The sequence below is a fragment of the Pinus tabuliformis genome, chromosome 7 (assembly GCF_031772625.1).
Source record: "Pinus tabuliformis cultivar Carrire ecotype Pingquan chromosome 7, CPIR1, whole genome shotgun sequence".
Classification (NCBI taxonomy): domain Eukaryota; kingdom Viridiplantae; phylum Streptophyta; class Pinopsida; order Pinales; family Pinaceae; genus Pinus; species Pinus tabuliformis.
The window spans coordinates 1815507577-1815534367 of NC_142293.1; positions in this window are offsets into that span (position 1 = coordinate 1815507577).

Sequence of the window (26791 nt, forward strand, 5' to 3'; positions counted from 1 at the left end):
ACATAACCAGACTTGGGACTTAGTCAGATTGCCTATAAGTAAATCAATATTGTAGAATAAATGTGTTAACGGGTTGAAGGAAGAAGATGGAGGTAGAAAAAGGTATAAAGCTAGACTTGTGGTGAAGGGGTTTGCACAGAAAAAGGGTATAAACTTTGATGAGATATTTTATCCTGTTGTTAAAATGACTTCAATCAGAACTATTTGAAGTCTATTAGTAGCTCAAGATTTTCATCTTGAGCAGTTATATGTAAGGACATCCATTCTCCATGGGGATTTGGAGGAAGAGATATATATGGAGTAGAAACAAGGATATGAGGTCAAAGGGAAGGAAAAAATAGTGTGTGGGTTGAAGAAGAGCTTGTATGGCTTAAAACAGGATCCAAGGTAGTGATATCTAAAAATTTATAGGTTTATGTCTAAATAAGGTTATACTAGATGTCACTTTGATCATTGTGTTTATCTCAAAAAAGAAAATGATGGCAGCTATATTATATTGTCATTGTATGTACACGACATAATTGTTGTAGGTTTTAACATGTGGGAAATAAATGTGCTCAAAAGAAAATTGGCAAAATCATTTGAAATGAAGGATTTGAGTGCTATAAAACAAATCCTTGGTATGAGAATAACTATAGACAGGAAGAATCACAAATTAACATTGTCTCATAATGAGTACATATAAAACGTGTTGAAAATATTTAATATGTAGAATTCAAAACCAGTTAGTACACCTTTGGATAGCCATTTCAAACAAAGTAAGGAGTTGTCCCAAGACACAGAAGAAATGGATTATATGTCTAAAGTTCCAGATGCATCAGCAGTTGGAAGCTTAATGTATGCAATGGTCTGCAAAAGGCCTGATATTGCACATATAGTGGGAGTTGTAAGAAGGTACATGAACAATCTAGGAAAAGAACATTGAATGGTGGTGAAGTGGATTTTCAAGTATTTGACGGGTACCACAAATCAATCATTATGCTTTGGTGGTTCAAACATTTCTCTACAGGATATGTTGATGCAGATATGGTGAGTGATAAAGATAACGGGAGGAGAACCACATGACATGTGTTTATTGTAGGTGGAACATATGTTAGTTGGGTTTCAAAACTGCAAAGTGTTGTTTCACTCTCAACGATGGAAGCAAAGTATGTTGCTACTATAGAGGCTAGTAAAGAAATGATTTCGCTACAAAGGTTTCTGGATGAATTGGGTATGAAGCAGGAGTTGGGCAGGTTATACAGTGACATCCAGAGTGCCATACATCTTTCAAAGAACTCTGCATTTCATTCCATGACTAAACATATACAACTCAAGTACTATTTCATATGGTCAGTGTTGGAAGATGGACAGTTGAAGCTCGAAAAGGCACACACTAGCCAGACTCCTACAGATATGTTAACAAAAGTTGTAACCACAAAGAAACTGAGATTCTGCTCAGTTTCAATTGGTCTTCAAGTATGATGATGAAGATGAGAAACAACCAAGTCCAAAGTGGGGTCATTTTCCAACAAATGAAGCAACATTGGTGTTGTTATAATCAGCCTTCAAGTGGGAGATTGTTGGGTGTGGATTCTGAGTATCTTCTTTATTCAGAGGTATCACCACATTGGATCCCATTTCATAACATGACAGCAACATCTCCCATTTATGTGCACTGTCGGGGACGTCAAAGGGGTCGGGGGGGGGAGATTCTTTAGAGCCCCCCCTGGCAGGGGATCGGGGGCAATGCCCTCGAAGCTAAAAATAGATGTAAAATTACCTTGTAAAATGTTGTATTTTCGTAGTCAATCTGGGCCATTCATTAGGCGGAAATTTGATGGTAGAATTTATGTTTAGCTTAGGGGCTTCTTTTCCTAGAAGGAAACCCCGCATTGTATATGAGGGAATTGTATTGCAGCTATGTAATTCTGTATTCTGAGTGAGAAAGAGAAAGGATATTGTGTGAGAGAAAAGAGGAAATTATAGAGGATCTGGTGTAGGTTATATCTCTTCATTTTGCTATATAATATAAAAGGAAGGACTCATTGTTTCTTCGTGGACATAGCCGAAATTGGGTGAACCACGTATATATGTGTCTCTCTTGTTTTATGCATTTCTTTTTTTTTATATTTCTGTAATATATTATGTGTTCCATTTCTCCGTATTATAATATATTATACACAATAGATTATAGATTCTTAGCATAGATATGCGGGCTGCAAGAAACATATTAATAATTTCTTTGTAAATGTGAGGCCCTGGCTTATATCCATTTGCATCAACATTGCTTCATGTTAGAACCATCATACATGGTATGTAAGAGGATAGTGAAAGACTAACATTATGAAAGATCAACATGTAACTATCATAATGGAAGATGAGTGTTGTGAAGGAGTGTAATGTTTATTTTTGCACTTATTGATTCTGACAAGCCATCAAACAAAGGAAAATGAGCACTGTTTTTTTTGAATAAGTAGGAGAAGTCATGAATCGTCTTAAAGAAGTGGGATGGCACCTACATATTGATAATTTGGTATTTAGCTAATGAGATTGGAGCCTACAAATTTGTTGAGTTAGTTCTTAGCTAAGACATTGATGTCTCGTATGTTTTCGTGCCCACAAATTCATGTAGTTGGTGCTCAATTGGGGGATTGGTGTCTTCGGTAGGTTGGTGTGTATGAAAGTTTCATTTGCAGCCAATAAAATTTTTTACACTCTTTATATATTAAGTTGAAGGTGATTTTCTTCTAGTTGTAAAGCCTCTATGTCTATGTCTTCAATCTCAAATGAATTAGTCATTAAAAATTAATTAATTAATGAAATATTGATCCAATTCCCTTCTTATTATTTCCAATAATTCTAATCAAAGTCAATTCGTTTAGTCATAGCCTAACAACTAGAAGGAAGATACCTAAAGAACATATGGACAAGCTAAGGAAACAGTCCTCCAAGCACTTTAAGGAAGTCTTGTTTGATGTTATATTATCAAAGCCTCCTAAAGATGTTAAAGAAACATTTTTTTCTCAGCTCCTTCATTTGATGCAACAAAGTATGATCTTTGGAAAAGTGAGGCACTATTTGATAAGTCATGGTTGTGAGGTATGGGAATCAATTGTTACCAAAATCACAACTATAGAGTATTCAAAAGAATACAATGCAAAATTAATGAAAGCAATATTGAGCAATCTATTAAATTCTGTAGAAGTCAAGGTACATCAATATTCTTTAGCCAAACGTATTTAGGAAAAGTTACAAAAGCTTTATGCAAAGGAATATATGCTTGTTTTTATTGTGCCAAAACTGGAGTGTGTGGAATAGGAACCAAATAATGATCAAGAATCAAAGGAGATAGATGAAGGAAAAATTAGAAACACCAAAAGAATGGAAGGCTATGAAGATGAAGAAGACTCATAAATATAAGCTAAAGTAGACGTCAAAGTAGAGATTTTGGTTTCTCTAGAAGAAATAAATATATTTAGAAAATACAATTAACAAATTAACAAATTCATGCAATACATTGAAGAGAATAAGCATGAGCTTGATAGTATAAAGGAAGAAGTTGTCCTCCTAAGACTCAAAGTGGAGGAAGTACAAAGGAAAGAAGAAATTATTACAAGAAATATTTATGATGAAGGTTTTAATGTTGTACATAAATTACCTACAAAGAACTTCTTAAAAAATAGAAAATATATAATGGTGAAAATGAAAAATATACATGCATATTTTTCTGCTAGAAGCCAAAACTCAGAAAACCATATTGAATTTTCATTATGTTATTTTCTATATTACAATACATTACATATAGAGACATTTATAAAACCCGAATCCATTAACCCTGGATTAGAACATAATCATAGTTCCCTTGACCAAATCTACAAAATACCATTGGAAAAACGACCATGCCCAAAACCATGCACAAAGACCATGTGTAAAACCATGGGTGGGTCTACCCACCATCCTTTGACCTGCCACCACCAACATCAGGTCCTCCTAACCATCCATAGCTCTACCTAAAAAAAAATAAAAAAATCTAGGAATTTCCCTAAACCCTACGTATGGGGGATACTTTCCCACTGCAAACCCCCCAAAAGGGAGAGTTATCACCCCCTTGCAACCCCCCACTACACTGAGTGCAATGTAATAGTGCTCTAGGATAGTGGTGCAAAGGATATGAAACATAACCAAAATTCTTACACTTGTTGTTTTATTTGTACACAGGGGGTCATGGGAGTACACATTCACCAGTCTCGGACCGTAGTGAAATATTTTTCTACACCAAGAAAACTTCTAAGTGCTCACGGATGTTTTCAATGCATCTAAAACATTCCTCAAAGTTTCCACATTTACTTGTACTGGGATTGTAGTGTTGGCATTGATGTCAATAAGGATTTAGTACTATCTATGTTATCATTGATGTCAACTTGATGCAGGTATCCCTCATGATTTGTGTCGAGTTATCATTGGTCTAATGTAGAGATCTTGTTTTAATGTAGAGGTGTTGATCCATGCAGAGGTGTTTGGACAACTAGGCCTCCATGTCCTTGACTTGATGCAGAGGTGTTGATCCATAAAAAGGTTGTTCATGTGCATATGTTGTTGAGGTACTTTTGTGACTTTTCAAGGCTTGGGAAAGTCCTACGGGATATGAAGAAGGAGTTCCAAGGAAGAGATTAAAGTAGGAGAAGAAGAGTTTTTGTTTTGCCTAGGTTTGGCGATAACCGTTGTGAAGACATTGAGTTATAACAGATGTAGTCTTTATGTCATTTGGATGCCTATGGTAAGGATGTCATTATAATTGGAAGGAGCTAGTAGTCATACAAGCATTTGTGCCTATAGATTAATTTTCTCTTGACTATGCACACACCAAAAACGTTTTTATTGGTTTTTCTGGTGATTTTGTTTGGGATTTTTTATAATAAAAAAAGGGTCAGAAAATGTTAGCCATCAGATATAGAAAGAGATTAAGTAAAAAATAAGGAGGTTTAGTGATGGATATGGATTGCACCTTCCATGAATTATAAAATCGTAGAGTGTGAAGAAGAAATGGTTGGATTGAGTGAGAGTGTATGTTAAAGGTTTCTAGAGTTAATGAGCATATCGAAGCTTAGATTAGGAGCATATTTCAGATGGTGATGGAGTTATATTATATATAGATGTCTAATCCATTTGTGTTGTAGATTGTTGCTCTCAACTGTTTTTATTATGTAGATGAAAGTTAAGGTTGTAGCTACTGCAGTTTCAGGTTAGAGTTTATTTTGTTGATGCATGTGTGTTGCAGGAGTTTTATTGGATAATATTTCGTTGTAGCTTCAGTGCATGATATTTGTATGGTTGCATGAGTTTTTGTATGGATTCTAGTGTGTTCTATTGATGTTTGGATGCATAGATAATATTGGAATTATGTGATGATGAAATGTTTGAGTTTATAGAGGAGAATTAGGTTGACGTATTTATAGATTTTGGTTTAGTTTTGCAGATGATATTGAATTGATGGACTTATGTATTAATTGAGGTTGTGTTGTAGTTATATTTAGTATTTGTTATAAATTGTGTTGATGATTGATGAGCATATTGATATTATGAGTCCAGTATGAAAATTGATGAAATGAGGCTCATAAGTTTTTGCATGTAGAGATCATGGATCTAGTCTGAAACATTCTGAAATGTGGTCCATGGGAGAGCTTGAAAGTTGGGACCTTTAGTGTGGTGAGTGGTGGATTGTGCATTGAGGGTGTAGCAACATCCTTTAGGTGGTGGCTTGACGATGTCGAAGTGGTGGCTTCCATCAAGTGTTAGATGGATAATCCATTGGTGGTTTGGAAAGCATTATTGGGAGTAGTGGCTTCTAGCATGTGGTGACCTGCAAAGTCAAGGGAGTGGTAGCGTTCAACAGGTAGTGGCCTAAAAATTTCTTCATGGTTATTGTTTGGAGTGAGCATTAGCTCGCATGATTACTTAGTTAGGGCTTACACACTAGTGGTGGGAAGTGAATCAACTATAAAAAAAAAATTACATAATAGAAGAGAAAATGATGAATACTATCTGCAGACAATGGTTTTAACCCTTCGGCTTTCTACCTTATATCTTATGCCTCATGTGTATGATTGTGTGGTTTTTCTTTGTTGATCACATGTTTCTTATTTCTTTCATGATGCTCATATGATTTACATGTTTATGTGTTGATATATTAATGTGTTTCTGGTTAGATAATGTGTCATTCAGTTAAAGTTAGAGAAAGGGTAAAATTTGTTCATATGTCATGCTAATTGTTCACACACACCCCCTCCCCTGCCTTAGTACTGATCGATGTTTCTAACAAGTGGTATCAGAGCAAGGCTCTCAGTTGCAGCTTAATTGCTAGAGACTGGATCTGGGCAGATTTGGTGGAAATTTGAACTTTTTTCTTGGAATGAATCCTCAAGAAGTATATGGTCTCACTCCTGCAAATTCCAAGGTATGGAATACAATAGTGCAAGAAAATTTATTTTCTTTTGGATCTAAAATTTTATATTGGTTTGTAAATGATGTGAAGAGGATCCACTTTCACCTAAATTAATGCAAAAAAATGCTCAAGCATGATGTATCATTTTCAAGAATCTCGATAATGTAGACCTAGAGAAAGTTGGAGATCTAAACTATGCCAAGGATATTTGGGAAAAACTACGAGAGTTATTTTGAGGTGATAGAAAAATCAATGGAGAACCTAAAAAGAAAATTAAGAAGATAAAAAAGAATAAACATCATAAAAATAAAGAACCTTGTAGAGTTCCATAACTGTTTTGTTTTGATACCCTTTTTCCTCTTGTTCATCATCATTATCAACTTAATAAAAGCAATAAACCATAGATTTTGATAAGGTAAAATCTTTCATATGTCTTATTTTTCATATTTCTTAATGTGCCTTATTATTATGTTAAATATTGCATTGGATACAAAATTAACATGATTCTGCAGCTATTTTGCAAATTTGCAGTTATCTTCATGGGTTGCAGGGTTCTAGTGCACCAACGAAGCAAAGAAGCACATAAGCAGTTTAGGGTGAATCCCCTCATGGCTATCCTCCTATTCACTCACGTAAATTCAATAAATGAATCACATAGTGGCATAGGCAATGGCATGCATCAAACATGTAGTAGCAGAAGTCTGAATGCATCACGTTTCTTTGATTTTCTTTCGAAATAGAAAATCATCGAGATAACGCTTATACTGTTAAGCTTCAAATTTGAATAAGGATTTATTAAAATACCAGTAGGTGTAGAAGTCTCAAACTATTGAGCACGCATTATATATATAAACATGTATCCTCTCTAAAGGATAACAAGAAAGTAATAGTTAAATTTCTAAAGAGTTGTGAAACAGATGTTTGTTCTCGTATGAAATTAAAGTTACCTTTCTTTTATTCAATGTGTATGTGAGCCATATGTGAGCGTGATTTACACCTATTGTATGTGGAGGGCCCCTACAGAAAGAAGAGGTTTAGTTTATTTCATTTTATTGCTTCTGTTATTGTATTGTCATTTCATTTTAGTTTAGTTTCCCTGTTTCTCTGTTTCGTCATTTTGTTATAACTCTACTAAATCTCGTTATTTCATTTATCATTCTGTTATTTCGTTTGCACTTAAATTTCTTTTTATAATCATAACTTGTATATATTGTCTAGTCAGCGTTAGAAGATTACTTTCATGCTTTTTAGAATTAGAGTTTGTATATACTTTGCAGACAACTTTTGAAGGATCGTTTTCTTGCTCTTAGAATCATTTGAATTTCAATACTTTGTTTTATAGCAGCAAGGTGTTTAGGATAGATTCATAATGTTATAATGACTAACATAAGATGATTTAGAACAATACTTAATATAGGTGTGACCTGGTAGATCAGTTTAACAATAGCTTAACCTCCACTTTTTAATTTGTAGAAATCAAACTCTAATCTAATAGGAACCTAGACAACAATGAAAAACCTAGCACAAACGTAACCATCATCTTACGAACTAAAGGAAATGATTCTAGAATATATAGTGCACTTTCACTTCATAAGTTTACCAACTTTGGACCTCGTCTATAATTTATGCTTTCAATTTTAGAACATTAAATTGACCAAACATTTTGGCATCATTGTCGGGGAAGTGTAAATAGAAGCCTTAAAAAAAATCAAATAAAAACATGATATGCATAGGGAAAGAGACTCTAGAGGTAGGCTTCTAGGTCAAGGAAGATGTTTAATTACAACATCAACACTCACTCCACCATGACCACCTAGTGCTACACCACCCACACAAACTCGAATTCCATCCATAGCAAGCCAATATAGACATCCCGAATTCTTGAGATCTGAAATCCAGCCTAAAGGTTCACCAACTTCATCAATAGAATTTGTAATCGAAGTAGGTCCTACATCTCCAAAAATAGGAATAATTTTCCTATCTTCAACTGGAGAACAACTTCTAGCTCAAGAATTGGAAGTTCCTACTGAAGAAGAGGAAGAAACCTACTTCAAACAATTGGTAGAGGAACCAAAAGAACTAGAAGAAAAGTTATATAATCATGTTGCAGAATTGGATATTTATTCTGAAGAAACCATCATGGCTGAAGAAGGAGAAGGAAAAGTACACAATGTCAATGGTGAGCAACATAGGATTGGAGGAGGAGGAGGAAATATAGGAGACAGAAGAGGAGGTGGTAGAGGTAAAGGAAGAGGAGATCCGACACCTTTTGGATTCCCTATCCTTAATGAGGTTACAACATTGTCAATGAAAAACATCTCGCCTTCTATCCTCCCTAATTTTCATGGAATAAGAAGTGAAGACCCAGAGAAATTTCTCTTTGAATTTGAAGTATTATGTAGATCATATGATTATCTGCATGATGCTTCCCTGCCACCTTAAAGGATTCAACATTAAAATGGTTTATGAGATTAGGAATGAATTCTATAAGAACATGGAACAAATGAAAGATGCATTCTTGGCGAAATACAAGGATTATTGTATGCCTCATAGAATTAAAGGTGTAGTCCTCAAAATGGTACAAAAAGAAGATGAAAATCCAGAAGATTTTGTACAAAGATTTGTTTATAATATCAAATGGGAAAAATCTCGATGAGGAAACTTTGAAAGTTCTCTTACTAAAATCCATTAAGGATGAGTGGAATGATCTTCTCAATCTAATGGGAAAAGGTGATATTTCTCAGTTACCATTTGCAGATATTTGTGATCTATGTGAACATATTTCAAGAGATAAAGCAAGAACAGGGAAAATTCCAAGGGATCCTCTTTTATCAAGAGTAAATAATTCTATAGCCGGGAGAGTAAGTACGACATAAATAGGTAGTTTTATAGAAAAGTTTAAAACATATATTTTAGGGAGTCTCAGTGAGCAAATTGACACCCTTAAAATACATAACGAGTAAATAGTTGAAAATGTTGCATTATACATCTTTTCTCATAGGTGTAGAAAGAAACATGCTTTGAGAGAATGTCCTTTAGATTTAAAAAACATAGCAACCTATGCTATATGTGTGAAAAATCATGATACAAAATAATGTCCCTCTATACCAAGTCTTAAGGCTATGTTCAGTGAAGAAGGAACGCCAAATCAGGTAGACCCTCTTTACTTTATTGCCAAAGGACCATGGAAAAATATTCAAACAAATCAAAATCAAGATTTTAATCCTCAACAATTTACACAATCTTCACAAAATAATTGGAATCCACCTATGCCATGCTAGCCTTGGGCTCAACCACAATCTTGGAATCAAGGATGGAAAAATCCTTATGGAAGATACTCTCAACATCAACAATATCCACGACCTTACCCAAATTTTCCACCACAATACTTCCCTCAAACCAACCAGTTACGACAAGCTAAAGCTCAAAATGCAAATCCACAACTTTCTTTTCCATTTCCAAAAAGACCAAATCAATTACCCATTCCACCACTCCCAAATCCAAACAATAAAACTTCGAAAACCTGTTTACAACTTAGAAGAACATAATCCTTAAACTTATATGATAACTCTATTAAATCCGAATAATGTTCAATTAAGGTCTTGTAGAGTATTAAAAGGGAAGAAACCATATGTTGTTATTTAGGAAACAGAAAAGACTTATCAAAAAGATAATAATAACTTTGAAGAAGAAATTTCCCTTCCTTAGAAAGAAAATATTAAAACTAAAAAAATCCTACACATTCTAATAATACTCCTATTATAGAACAACCTTAAGTATCTATCTCAAGACAACATTTTCCTTAAAGGTTGAAAATCGATAAAGGAGTAGAAAAAAAAATCATATTACCTAATTATGATATGTTAGATGAATTGAAAAATATCTGTATAAAAATTCCTTTACTACAAGAAATAAAAGAAATATTGGTGTTTGGAAACACAATTAAGGAATTGATCACTCAAGGATCGGGAAGAAAAATAAAAGAGATAAAAAGAATTCAACTAGTTTGTAGAATTGCAGATATCATGACAGGGAAGGCTACAATTTAAAAATATTTAGATCTGGGAATCCGCGTTGTGAAAACACACATTAATGGAACTGAAATTCCAAATGCGTTGAATGATCTAGGGGCAACCATAAACATAATGAGCAACAAGCTATGGATAAATTGAAGCTTCCTAATCTTCAATACACACCAACATTGTTACGATTAGCATATAGGTGTTGATCATTAGAAAAGGTATGCAATTGCCACTTATTTCATTATCTTTTCCTTTAATTCATAACTTCTTTACATTATGAGATGGGCATATGATGAAGGATTATGATAAAGTTTAAGAGATTTGTGAGTAACGTAAAATGACCAATTATTACCTTTTTCTATTCATAAAATGAAGAAAATAGAAGATCGCCATTTCAGAGGAAAAGACAAGGCAAAATCCATTGTTGTCCCTTTGACAGGGAATCGCATCCAGATAAGGCAATCCAGATCGAAGCACTTGAGCCAAGAAAAGGAAGAAGAAATACCATATCAGCACAAGAGGACGAAGAGATAAACTGAAGGATAACAATATGGAAAATCCCTCAGGATCCTTTGATCCTGAGGGATTGCTACCTTAAGAATATCTGTATCTTTGGTATTTCAACCTAGCCGCTATAAAAAGGGATAGTGATGCTAGCACGAGAGGGGGATTATTGTTGTTTTATAGAATTTTCTATTGCAAACTAAACTTTGATCATCCACTCTCTTTAAAGAGCGATTATTGTAACTCTGTTTTCATGATTAATACATAAACTTTGTTGATGTTTCGTCTTTGATTCTGGAGTAACTGCAGCAATGTGTCCCTGGAGGCTAAGGGCCCGGCCCTAGTGGATCGCTTTCTTTTTGTACCATTATGTTCCAATTCCAAGTTGTTTGTGGTTTGATTTCTTTTACTTGCTTCATTCAGTAGTCTATCGTTCCTTGTTATTTCACTGGCTCTGTTATATTTAATTCATATTTGAATAGTAAGGTTATCTTCTACAACTGAAATGTTATGTTGTTCACTCTGAAATTGTATCGCATTGTTGTTCCTTTACAGATTAACATTATTATTTGTTTACAGAGTAACATTGTTGTGCATTTACAGATCGATATTGTTGTTTATTTAGCTATGGTTTACCTCAAAATGTGATTGTTGTGCATGTGGATTGTCATTCCATTGCAAACGCAATTGATGTTCCTTTATAACTGTGGTTAATATTTATTATGCTCAAACTCAGATTACTGATTTCATCATTATAGATTCACTCTGTGTTAACATTTGATTTAGTTCATTTTGCATTTACATTTGATTTTGTTTGCTATTCAATATTCCGTAAGACTTACTTAAGTTTGCTATTCCATTCTTGGTTTGTTGTTCAAATCATTTCCTAGTTAAAGATTGTTGCTTTGTTCCTTTAGGTTATGATTGCTGCTTAATTCATTCCCGTACATGAAGGATTTGTTGTTCAATCTTTTCAATAGCTTAGTTTCTGTTCCCTTTTCTATTAATTGAATTATTATTTCAAGTAATTTCTTTGGTGTGAATAGGACGATCTGCAACTGTAGTGAACATTGACTATTGCTGTCTGGTTCCCAGATTGGAGATCTTCTCTTTGATTGCTTTTCATTTGCATCAGTTTACAAAGGGAAGAGTTATCATTACTGCACCCTTGACTAATGAGTGTTGTAGTTTCTTAAATGAATGATTTAGTTACAAAGCATTTCAATTTCTTGCCATTACATTCAGAGTTTGTTTCCAACATTTATTTACTTTTGTGAAAGCCCTATACTACTAGCATTACTCTTGACAAGTGACCACCTCAGATTGAGTATACTCTTGAGATAACAAATCATACTTGGATTGATAATTAATGTAGGGTAAATAGAGGTTAAAAAGACCCTTTTTAGTACTTTACATCTTGGCTCCGTTGCTAGGTAAGTGTGTAGCCATTTGTTTCTTTTGAGAGTAGTGTAAGTACTTGCTAGGAGAGAATTGGGTTTTAAAAGCAGAAGGTAAGAACTTGTGTACGGAGCATGTAACAGCTCTGCTCCCCCACCCACTTTCCTGCATATTTGTTGTTATTTTGGGTAGAAATCAGCATTTGATTTGTGTGCATGACTAAGTAGAAAAATCCTGAAATGAATCCTAAACCACTACCCAAGCTTGATAAAGCTAAGGGGCCGGTGACCCTTAGTCGATCGACCTTTATAGACGAAATCCTTAAAAAAGAAGAATCTCAGCCTTCAGTAGGACCTATAAAAGTTGCTTCTAGACAACCTACTAGTTCCCTTCAGGCCACAGGATCACCATCTATAGCCTCTTCTGAGGTGCACAACCAAACTGAGGAGCAAGATTTTCAAGAAATTGAGAACTCTAGCCCAAAATCATTGCAAGAAGGGAACCTTAGTAATCTTCGTGGAGGGAGAGGAGAAACAGGGGAAACTGAAGAACCAAGATCTCCTCTTGGAATAATTTAGCCATTAAGTAGCTCAGATAAGGGAAGTGCTATAAAAATAATCCAGAATGAAGTTAAAGAACCTCAAAAGCAAAAATCGGTAGGAACTCTCATCATCCCAGACAAAGGAAGTGTTGTTAAGGCCATTCCTGCTCCATCTAAATAGCCTAGGAATACCCTCCTAGAAATCCTGGAAGGTTATTGGCACATATTTGATCAAATGGCCCAGAACCAACAAACCCCTCAAACCTCCACACTGCAATATCCCATTGTAGATACTACAGTTAATGCACCTATGAAGGTAATCCCTCTCCATCACATCCCTACATTCCATGGTCTAACATCGGAAGACCCAGATGCATTTTTGTTTGAATTCGATGTGTTGTGTAGGGGATATGACTATACCACCGATCCCCAAAAGCTGAAACTATTTCCCTCTACATTAAAAGGAGTTGCTTTACGATGGTTTACGGGGTTGGGTGGAGGTGTTATAAATGGCTGGGATCAGATGAAAGGTGCTTTCGTGAAGAAATATCAGGATTATTGTAGGTCTAGAGAATTAAAGGATGAAATATTTCAAATGCTAGCTAGACCTAATGTGACACTAGAAGAATATGTTTAACATTTTCAGTATAATCTTCAAAGATCTCCTTATGCATTATTACCCTTACCTGACAATGTATTTAAAACAACATTAATTAAAGGTATGAAGGAACAATGGATTGAAACACTGAATATTATGGGAAAAGGAGACATCTATCAAGAAGCTTTTGCTAACATCATTCATTTATGTATTAGGAGCTCATGAGGAAGCACAAGGCTAAAACCACCAGAACATGATAGTTTTACAAGGGACAACAAGATCTCTGGAGAAGGAGTAACTCACACAGAAATTGGAAATTTACTAGAAAATTTTAAAACTAATATATTGGGGACTCTGACATTGTAGCTTGATATTATGCAAACGAAATAGGAAGAAGCAAAATTAGAGCAAAATCGGGCAATATTTTGTCCCAGATGCAGAAAGAAACACAACCAGAAAGAGTGCCCATTAGATGCAGTTCAAGTTTGCGCTATTTGTACAAAAGACCACTTTACAGAGAGCTACCCCTCACTTAGTGGTTTGAAAGTAATATAGAAAGAAGCGGAAGAAGAACCAGAACTAGTGTACCTACTTAATCAGCGTCATCAATGGCAGCCGTGACAATCAGGTATGTTCCTCAATCCATCTTCTTCTTTCCAGCCTCCGCAATATCATGCTCGGGAATATAATACAATGTGGCAAAATCAACCTCCCTTCTCAAATTGGTCACAACAACCATTTCCTCCATCATCACCATGGCCGAATCAAGCAAGCCAATCTAATTGGCCAAATTTTCCCTATGCTCCACCATATTGGAAAAACAATGCGTATCCAACACAATGGTCCCCTCCCACTTCGCAGAGTCAAGCCTGGCAAACAAACTGGAAAAGACCGATGGATCAGCCAGTAGGAACCATTCCACTCCCTCAACCTACACTACAAAAAAACCCCCAGTCCAACTTGAGACCACAACTCCCAGCCGAACCCAACCCGAATCCAAAAAACAGACCGATGCAATCTGTTCAAATAATCAAAACATCAGAACTAGAACCGGATCTAAGGGAGTGAAACAACCTTCAATTAAGGTCTGGGCACACTATAGAAACCGATGGAGATAAAAATGTTCAAGTTGAAAATCAGTTCCCCACAGAACAACCATTACAAGAAGAAGATGTTGTCAAACAACAGATTCATGACCAAGTAATCACATCTTCTCCCCTATTCCCAGAATGATTAATCATACCGCAACCTATAGAATATCCTGACTTTGATATTCTGGGAGAACTAAAGAATTTGTACATAAAAATACCACTCCTCCAAGCTATCCAAGATATCTCAATATATGCAAGGACCGTCAAAGAGCTATGTATAAAAAAACCAAGGAGGAGAATAACAAATAACCCAACAGTCCAAATAATTGGTACCCTATCTGATCTGTTATCAGGAAGAGAAGCACCTGTCAAATATGGAGACCTAGGAAATCTAATAATGACAGTGCAAATCAATGACCAAACCTTTTTAGATGCCTTAGTTGATTTAGGGGCTGCAATTAATATTTTAACAACCACCACTTGTCAAAAACTCGGCATTACATCAGTAGAACCAACTTCCACCTTATTAGAACTGGCTGATCGATCAGTTGTTAGGCCAGAAGGCACACTACATGATGTCATGGTATCTGTTGACTAGGAATATCCTACTGACTTTCTGATAATAAACCCCAAAAATCGACTCGATGGAAATCCGCAAGGATAATTTTAGGGGCGAATGTTCGCCCTTTGGCGAAATTAAGGGGTTTTTAATTTTTAGTGGGCGAATATTTTGTATCATAGTACATTTTTACAAATCACCTCAAATAGCCCACCTTATTTTAAGGGAGAGGGTAAAAAAGGTAAATTTAGCCCTTGAAATTAGGACTTACAACATTCCATTCGCCCATTTTCAAGAATAGGTTTTATTTAAGTGAATCCATTCGCCCATTTTCAAGAATAGGTTTTATTTAAGTGAATCCTATGGGCCAAATACCATATTTATAAAAGAGGTATGGTAAATTAATAAAAATATAAATAAATGAGAGGTATGGTAAATAAATAAAACTTTTTTTATATTTACTCCATAAGTCACCTTATATACATGTAAGGGTGTAAACAAATAAAAATATAAGTAAAGTGGAAGTATGGTAAATAAATAAAAGGTATTTTTATACTTACTCAAACGGTATGGTAAATAAATAAAAATATAAATAAACTAGACGTATCGTAAATAAATAAAACCTCTTTTTATATTTAGTCCATAACCCTCGTTCTATTTATGAAGGCTCAAGAAAGAGGTTTTATTTAAGTGAATGCTATGGGCCAAATACCATATTTGTAAAAGAGGTATGGTAAATTAATAAAAATGTAAATAAACGAGAGGTATGGTAAACAAATAAAACATTTTTTTATATTTACTCCATAAGTCACCTTATATTTACGAACACTCAAAAAATGGGTTATATTTAGGTGAAACCTATGGCCAAAATACTATGGGACAAATACCATGGACTATTATTATTAATACCATGCAAAAAACCATTATTAACCCTAATATTAGAATTAATAAAAATAAAAATGGCACATGGTATTGACCCATGGTATTCACCTAGAATGTAGCCTATTTAAATGGGGGAATTAAACCAACATGTAGCCTATGCTAAGATTCACTAGGACTTTACAAAGTTTTATTATTTAGTGAAAGACTCACGAAGATCTTACAAGATTTTATAATTGAGTAAAATATTCGCCATGCCTCGTGAGAGATTCGCCAAAAAATTATATATACATATTATATTATAGATAAAATCGCCTTCCATTTTTCCTATATACCATGGAGATTCGCCCATTTATTATATTTATAAATTTAGGGGGGTTCTTAAAATTTTCGCTGGACATCCGTTAATTTTAGGCAAACCTTGGCTCACAACCACTAATGCTTACATTCGCTGCCGACAAGGCAGTACAACCATAACTAGAGGGAGTAACATGAAGAATCTAGCCCTATACCCTCTAGCCTAGCTAAGTGTAACCATAATAAAAACTAACTAACATCATGTATCATACCTCACCGAAAACATTAGATCCCCATTGACCATAGAAGATGCCCTCGATTTCAAAGATCAAACAGAGGATGATGTTATTAACAACCTCATTAACCAAGCTAAATCTAGATCCCACGTACAATGTCACATGATAGATGCAACATTTGACAATGAGCTAGAAGAAGATCCTCTCAAAGGCACTCCTTACTAGACAATACCCACCACCACTGTTTCAAATAGCAAAACTATAGAGATTGAGCCAGGAAAAACTTTGAACATCAATAATAACTTGACTCCTGAACAAGAAGAGAAGCTGGTCCAACTACTGAGAAAATACAAGGAAGCTTTTGCATGGGATTATCCAGACATGAAGGGAATCGATCCCCAGCTATGTACACACCACATTTATACAGAAAAGGATGCAAGACCTATTTTCCAACCCCAACGAAGACTTAACCCTCACTTGAAAGACATTATGAAAGCTGAATTACAAAAACTTTTGGATGCAAACTTTATTTATCCAATCTTTGATAGCAAATGGGTCTTTCCGCTAGTAGTGGTGCCAAAGAAGAATGGAAAGTGGAGGATTTGTGTAGATTATAGAGAATTAAACAAAGAAACCCAGAAATACCACTTTCCCCTTCCATTCATTGACCATGTATTAGATACATTAGCAGGGAAGAAATTCTCTTCTTTCTTGGATGGCTTTAATGGGTACAATCAGATTCAGATTGCCCCTTAAGACCAGGACAAAACCACTTTTACCTGTCCTTGGGGAACGTTTGCCTACAGAGTCTTACCCTTTGGCCTATGCAATTCCCCTGACACATTTCAAAGGTCTATCATCAACATCTTTTTATATTTAATAAATGAAGGGATCGAAGTATACATGGATGATTTCACACCATATGGAGATGATTTTGACCAAGCACTAGACACATTGGAAAAGGTGCTGCAACGATGTATCGCCACCAGGCTCTACTTGAGCCATGAAAAGTACTATATGATGATGACTGAAGGACTCATCCTAGGTCATTATATCTCAGCAGCTGGAATACAGGTAGATCCAGCTAAAATTCAAATGATTTTGTTAATACCTACTCCTACCACACAGACAGAGGTACGCAGTTTTCTTGGATTTTCTAGTTATTATAGGAGATTTATAGAACATTTTTCTCAAACAGTTGCACCTCTATACGCACTAACAAGCAATGTTGATTTTGTTTGGATAGATAAATGTGACTGTGCTTTTGAGGATCTGAAAAATCTTGTGTCAACAACCTCAGTGCTCAGCGGCCCAAATTGGGACCTGCCATTTCAAATTTCATCAGATGCTTCAAACACAGCTATTGCAGCAGTCCTTGGGTAGGAAGAAGACATAAAACCATATGCAATCTATTACATTAGCAAGAATTTGTTTCCTGCTGAGCTGAACTATACTATTACTGAAAAAGAATTTTTAGCTGTAATACATGTTGTGAATAAATTTAGGCATTATATCACTCGATACTTGTTGCTCTATATACAGATCACTCTACCATAAAATATTTACCAAATAAACCAATCACAAATGGTAGAGTAACAAGATGGTTGATTTTATTGTAGGAATTCAACGTCACAATAAAAGATCGCCCTGGGAAAGAGAATCATGTAGCTGATTTTCTCTCACAAATGCCGAAGCAAGTGGACACAACAGTAGTCGAAGATAAATTTCCATATGAAAATTTACTCACTGTTACTGTCAAGGAACCCTAGTACACTAATATTGCAAATTATTTAGCAGTAGGCAAATTACCAAAGCATCTAACCCCCAATGAACAAAAATAGATTGTGCAACGCAGTACCCAATTTTCTTGGATTTGGGGCTACCTATTTCATACAGGGGCAGATATGCACATCAGAAGATGTGTCCGTGAAGATGAAATATTTTACATCTGGAAAGCTAGTCACTATGGACCATGTGGCGGACATTTTGCAGATCAAAGAACTCGTCACAAAGTTATGCAAACAAGGTATTACTGGCCCACAATCTTCAAAGACATGAAGAAATTTCTTCAAGCCTGTGACAGTTGCCAAAGAACAAGACGCCCTAGACAATCCGACAAAATGCCTTTGAACCCATAACTGGTCATCGAACCATTTGAGCATTGGGCACTCAATTTTGTTGGTCCGATCAACCCATCATCAAACCATAAAACATATATTTTGGTACCAACTAAGTATGTGACCAAATGGGTTGAAGCAAACGCACTTCCAGGAGCTACAGAAGACTTTGTCATTCATTTCCTGTTCCAAATATTTGTGCAATATGGCCTCCCAAGAGACATAATCACGGATGGAGGACCATAGTTTACAGGTAATAAAATTGCTGCAACATTAAAAAACTATCATATTCAGCACAATATTACCACTCCATACCACCCACAAATGGCCAAGTAGAGAGCACAAATAAAGTAATAGAAGCAATATTAACAAAAACCATTATGTCACAAAGACGCGATTGGGCTACAAGATTGCCGGAAGCCTTGTCGGCATACCGAACAACATGGAGAAACACCACCGGTTATTCACCATATCAGCTAGTATTTGGAAAGGAACCCATCTTTCCAATAGAGTTCAAAATACAAACGTTGAGAATAGCACAGGAAGTCGGTCTAGATTTAAATAAGGCCCAGATTAATAGACTACAGCAAATCAACGAGCTCGATGAAATGAGGCTCTCGGCTCTTCAACATACTACATTAATCCAACAACTGAGAGTAAAATAGCACGACGCCATCATCAAAAATAAAGTCTTCCATGAAGGAGATTGGGAACTCCTATACGATTCCAGGTTTCAGGATTTTCTGAGAAAAATTCAAACTCACTGGCTGGGACCATATGAAATCCATAAGGTGCATGATAATGGTACCATTACGTTAACTACCATTGACGGATCTGGACATACCTTTAAAGAAAATGGCCACTAAGTTCGACTGTACCGTAAACCACTTACATGGGAATCCTTCTATCAGCAACTCCGAGAAGATTCTGACATGTAGATTCTGGCTGAGGAAGAGAGCTCTTCCTTGCCTTTGGTTCACTAAGAAATCTGATTGCTTTTAAATTTTGTACATAAATTTTTCTATTATGTTTGTGTAAATTACTTTTTGTACAGATTTCTACATTTCTGCAATTTCTTTTACATTTTGTTGTTCCTTTCTGAAGGAACAACACTTTCACGTCTTGTTGTTCCTTTCTGAAGGAACAACATTTTTTCTGTTTTGTTGTTCCTTTTCGAAGGAACAACACTTTTGCATTTTGCTGTTCCTTTATGAAGGAACAACAATTTCACCATTTTGTTGTTCCTTTCCGAAGGAACGACACTTTTGCATTATGTTGATCCTTTCCAAAGGAACAACATATTTGCCGTTTGTTGTTCCTTTCTGAAGGAATAACACTTTTGCATTTTGTTGTTCCTTTACGAAGGAACATTTGAGTCTTTTGCTGTTCCTTTCCGAAGGAACAACACTTTTTCGTTTTATTGTTCCTTTTCGAAGGAACAACATTTCTATATTTTGTTGTTCCTTTCCGAAGGAACAACACTTTCACGTTTTGTTGTTCCTTTCCGAGGGAACGACATTTCCCCCTTTTTGTTGTTCCTTTCCAAAGGAACAACACTTTCACATTTTTCTATTCCTTTCCGAAGGAACAACACATCTGCATTTTTGTTGTTCCTTTCCGAAGGAACAACACTTTCGTTTTTGTTGTTCCTTTCCGAAGGAACAACATTTCCGCATAATTTGTTTGCACTTACTTTATTTGTTGTTCTAATTAAGGAACAACTATTGTTCCTTTCAAGGAACAACACTTTCGAGTACGCTTTTTTTCCTTTTTTCTTATGGTTTCTATGTGTAAACATTCTTTTGCCGTCCTTCTAAAGAAATGACAGCTGTTGCATCTAAAGAACAACACTTTTTGAGTGCATTTCTCTTCTTTTTGTGTGTATGTGTGTTTCACCATTTAGAACATTTTTGTGAGTGATGGTCTTTTAAGACATAGCTATATATTTATGCAAGAATACAAAAACTAGAGGATACTGAAATCAACAAATCAAAGAAAAATCATCATCTTTAAAAGAAATTTCTTTGAATTGATAAGAGAAAAGAGGAAAGGACACAACTATTTATATCACTTTGCTATCATTATTTTCACTGATAGCAATGTTATTGTTTTTTTTATTATCATGATGGTTCCTTCTGAATCCGCATAATTCTCTTTGATCATTATTATTGAATAAGAATAACGGCATATTTTTCTCTATTAAGATGTTCAGACTTCTTCCACAATCCCTACTCTTAAGCAGTGTTGAGCCACCCTCTGTATATAAATAGGAAAAGTGCTATATAAAAGAAAAGAAGAAAAAGAAAAGATGTATATCTATATGATTACTAACATTATTTGTCAGATGAAGGATAGGGGGTCCCATCAAGAGCCAGCCTACCATGATCATAAGGAAGAAAGTGAAGTGCATTCCCACTATGGCCACCACACCAGGGATATGATCGAAGGGGCACATTAAAAAAATAAAAAGTCCTTGGAACAGGAGGTCTCATCATGAGCCGGTCTGCCCACCTTTCACTTCTTCCTACTGAATGGCATTGTCATTCATCTGGTTACCAAGCCAGCACAATGCCCGCCATTCTGACATTGCACAACACTTTCCTAGGCATACACAAAGGATTATGGTTCCAAGGGTGAAATAAGCAACTATTTCAAGGTTATGGACACCTGTGGGCAACATAGCTCTATTGATGGTATTGAAGTCATATTTCTTATACACCAATAGTCATTATAAACCCTTCTTCTTATATCTTTATAGTGACTTCAAATGAGATTATGTTATATAACCCTTTCGAACCTTTGATACATGAAAATCATTTACAAATCAATCATGACGGTTAAAGAGGATAATGACCACATAAGAACTTTTATTCATGTCAGTTGTCCTATTCTCCATTTTTCATGTCATATCATGGCATTTCCATATTTATTAGCGATTTCATCATACGCCTCGATTTCAGTAATCCGCTCATTTTTGTAAACATGTCATATATCTATACGTTGTTCCTTTATTCCACTGTACGATTGCAGTTCAGCATGTTGCTCCTTTATTTCATGGCCGAGGATGACCTATCACATTACAGGGGGGCGTGGGTGATCTCCATAATTAACTGGCATACGTGTCATCTCATTATTCGGAGGTATTATGACTTCACCAAAACTTGGGAATAGCAATCCTAATGGTATTGTGTTTCCCAATATTCATGGCTTGTTGTTCCAACGCCATTTCCGTGTTTTTCTCTACAAAAATTAGTAGTAAGGTAAAAATTTGAACAGCTTGTTGTTCCATCATCTTCTCGGTGTTTTCTTAATAATGAGCTAAAAATTTGAACAACCTGTTGTTCCATCACCGTCTCTATGTTTTTATAGTGCGCTAAGCGTGAATAAGATGGGAGGAAGATCAATTCACAGTGAGCCACAGGTGTTAATGGTCTCTGAAACTGCACGCGAAATATTAGCAAGGGCAGGATGGATAGCTTACCTTAACCGTCTACAACAATCTAATGAGACGTGGCAATCGAGTTTCTGCAGAATTTGCAGGAAAATCATTCGATGGTGAGAGGGAGACAGATAACGGTCACAGATGACATAATGGTTGAAGTTTTGGGATTGCTAGCCGTTGGACCTGTATGGACTCTGAAAAAGGTGAGACTATGAGACGCCATAACTATCTTCCAGGATGAAGGGTAGAAAATTACTGTCAATGGGAAAGGAGTCCTATCGGAAACCCTGGGGGAGCCTTGGGCAGAATTGGCGAGAATTATCCAAAGCTACATCACTTGTGATGGAAGAAAACATCTGGTAAGACCACGCCATCTCAAACTTTTAGCTATGTTAAAGAAAAAATGTGCTGCGAATTTTCCTGCATTCTTAAATTTTCTATTACATGATGTTGCCCAAAGCATGAGAAAATCTCACCATGTAGAGTCAGTAGTAAGTCGTCATGGTTTAATTTGATTGATAGTCAGTTACAATCTTGCCCAATAGCAGAGTGGTTGGGAAGAATTGATTTTCTCGATAGATGGGGGACTAGCCTTACCAGCCCCAACACGAAAACATATTGCTAGCACATCGAATAGACCACCGAAATGAAGACAATCTGTCAAATTGGCAAGGAGTAGAGGAATTCTAGGAAATTCCCAGGGAAAAATTAGCCAGCCTACGGAAATACATGATTTAGAAGATGAACAACTCCCACAACTTGAAAGTGGGAAGAATGAAGAAGAATTGGATGAAAATGATGAAGAAGAATCGGAGGAGGAGTTGGAGCAATCTGGTCAGGAAGAAGGGGAGGAAACAGAGCAACGCAACGAAAGTCCACTACAAAACCCTCTGTAAGAAGATGAATTGGCCCAAATTTTGGAATGTCCAACCTCACAGTCCACTAAACCCCCATACCGAAGAAGGCCGCAAGAACACTCTACTCATGATAAAAGTGCATCCGAGGAAATGTGTGACGAGTAGGAAGAAGAAGAGGATCACTCTGCTCATGATAAGAGTGTATCTGGGGAGAAGAGTGTTGAGGAGGAGGAAGAATAACAATATGTTCCTAGCCAGAATACACTGGAAGAATTAAATGAGGAAGAAGAGGTAGAAGATGAAGCTACCCAGGAGACAACAGAACAAACCAGGGTTTCTACCCCTGAAAAAAATGATCAACAGAACACTGAGGAGGTGTTCCAAGAAGGAAACATGGAAATTGGCCAAGGCAAAGGTACAATGCCTGAGGTACAAAGCCCAGGCCTAAGAAAACAAACGACTGTTCCTTCTAAGAAAACATATGAAATTAAAAAATTTCAAAAGGAACAACAAAGATTGCTTAATGTAGTTAAGCAAATTCGACAACAAATAAGAATCTTAAAAATGGGGAAGAACTCAAAAGGAACCTCTGGGGCAAAGCGTGCAACCACCCAGGCAAAACACCATAAGAAAAAGACCAAGAGGACTCAAGTCAAACCCGTTATTCAGAATCACAAGGAACAACATTTGGCTGTTGCAAATGCAGAAGCACAAATGGACAACACACCAACCTATGACAAGGGAGTCCTGACAGACTAGACAGCCTGTGAGAAGGAAACTCAAGCCGTAAAGACTAGATGCCATAATAAGGAGATCCAAGTAGATCTCCAGCCCAAAATTGTCATGATGGATAATGACCCAAGGATAGCAACTCTGCAAAAAGATTTGGCACAAGCCCAACGAACGATAGAGAAACTCACAAAGTAAATTGTTCCTTAAGAAAAATATCAAAAGTTACAACAACAGCTAAAGAACATCAATGTGTCGGAAAGCCAGGCCTTTGATGGATGGTGAAAGGCAGAGGAAAGAGTTGAAAGGGTAACCCATAGACTAGACATAGTTATAAATCAAATGGATACCTTATGTTCTCTATATACTGATGTTCTAGCGTGTAGGGAACCTGCCAGAAACTATGCTTTGTTTTTGATGGAAATATATTTACAATTGAAAATTAAGGCTGTCAAGGCAGGAATGCCTATAGAGATAAAAACCATTGATGATTTCATAAACTTTTGTAAGCATTATGGGGTGAAAGTTCAGCGATTTTTATGTGAATTTTATTTGCACAATCTTGTGTTAGATGGAGAAATAAAACAAAAACCTAGCCCTTTTGTGGGTGATTTCCAACTTCAAGCATTTATTTCTTTTGGTGTTAATTAGATAAAGTGGCTTAAAGCCTACAATGTCTTCCAAATATAGGAGAATCGATTAGATCTATGGGTAAGGGTGAACCTAGAGACCCATTGCAATTATGGAACAAACATAGGAGCTTAACGAGAACTCAGGGTGTAATCCAGACATTGGGACCTATTCACACAATAGTCATCTGGCAAGTGGTAGAATACTTCTTAACCATCAAAGACCTTGCCATAGCAGCTACCAAATTCCGATACCAGACTTCTAACTGGGATATCCAAAACAGAGAACCATTCAACTATGAGAATTTTAAGCTAGTTACTGACCGCTTGGTTATCTATTGTGACCTTATCTTGAGAGAAGGCCCATCTTGGTTAGGTTTTAGGTTGCGAAGTCTAGTAATTTGGTATCCTGCACTAGGGTATAGAGCCTTATATGAATTGTCTGAAGGTCAGAGAGGGAATATTTTTGAAATCTTAGCTAGGAATCATGGTTGTAGACCACCGACTGAGAATCCTTCTCCAACCTATTCCCTAACTGCCTTGCATGTCAATTGCAATGTTTTCATGAGGGCATGAAAAAGGGTAAGCAGGGGGCTGTGTTGAGCATTAGAAAAGGTATGTAATTTCCACTTATTTCATTATCTTTTCCTTTAATTCATAACATCATTACATTATGAGATGGGCATATGATAAAGGATTATGATAAAGTTTAAGAGACCTGTGAGTAATGTAAAATGACTAATTATTACCTTTTTCTATGCAGAAAATTAAGAAAATAGAATATCGCCATTTCAGAGGAAAAGACAAGGCAAAACCCACTGCTATCCCTTTGACAGGGAACCACATCCAGACAAGGTAATCTAGATCGGAGCGCATGAGCCAGGAAAAGGAAGACGAAATACCATATCAACGCAAGAGGATGAAGAGATAACTGAAGGATAACGATATGGAAAATCCCTCAGGATCCTTTGATCCCGAGGGATTGCTACCTTAATAATATCTGTATCTTTGGTATTTCCACCTGGCCACTACAAAAATGGATAGTGTTGCTAGCCTAATAGGTGGATTATTTTTCTTTTATAGAATTTTCTATTGCAAACTGAACTTTGATCATCGACTCTCTTTAAAGAGTGATTACTGTAACTCTGTTTTCATGATTAATACATAAACTTTGTTGTTGTTCCGTCTTTGATTCTAGAGTAACCACAATAGTGCGTCCCTGGAGGCTAAGGGCATGGTCCTAGTGGATCACTTGCTTTTTGTACCATTATGTTCCAATTCAAAGTCGTTTGTGGTTTGATTTATTTTACTTGCTTCATTCAGTAGTTTGTTGTTCCTTTTTATTTCACTAGATCTATTATATTTAATTCGTATTTGAATAGTAAGGTTATCTTCTATAACTGAAATGTTATGCTGTTCACTCTGAAATCATATCAGATTGCTATTCCTTTACAGATTGACATTACTATTCATTTACATAGTAACATTGTTGTGTGTTTACAGATCGGTATTGTTGTTTATTTAGCTATGGTTTACCTCTAAGTGTGATTGATGTTCATGTCGATTGTCGTTCCATTGCAACTCCAATTGTTGTTCCTTTATAACTGTGGTTAATATTTATTATGCTCAAAATTAGATTACTGATTTCATCATTATAGATTTGATGTGTGTTAACATTTGATTTAGTTCGCTGTGCGTTTACATTTGATTTAGTTTGGTGTTAAATATTTCTGATTCTTGGATGGTTTTTGTGGGTATAATCAAATTCAGGTAGCACCTGAAGATCAAGACAAAACCACATTCACCTATCTGTGGGGGACTTATGCTTACTAGGTACTTCCTTTTGAAGTATCCAATGCCGCAAAAACATTCCAAAGAGAAGTACTAGGAATTTTCTCTGATCTTATTCATGATTGTGTGGAAGTGTATATGGATGATTTTACAGTTTATGGAAATTATTTTGAAGAAGCACTTGAAAAGTTAGAAAGAGTTCTCATAAGATGCAAAGAAGAAAATATTTCATTAAGTCATGAGAAATGTTTTATGATGTTTAATGAAGGAATTTTTTTAGGTCACCATATTTCAGGAAATGGAATTAAGGTAGACTCATCTAAAGTAGAAATGATTTCCAAATTATCAAACTAAAGTTGTCCAAGAAATGTTATGAGTTTTCTTTGTTTTACTGTATATTATAGAATATTCATAGAAACCTTCACAAACATTGCATCTCCACTCTTGAAATTACTCACCAAAGACTGTGAATTTAGTTGGAACTATGATTATCAAAAGAATTTTGGAACTTTGAAAAAGAAGATCTCTAAAGCACCTATCTTAAAAGGACATAATTGGAAATTGCCTTTTCATATATCAACTATTTCTTCAGACACAACTCTCAGAGTTGTGCTAGGACAAAAATATCTCATTCCTTAGGAAAATTGTTAGGTCCCTATAATACTAGTGATTACCCC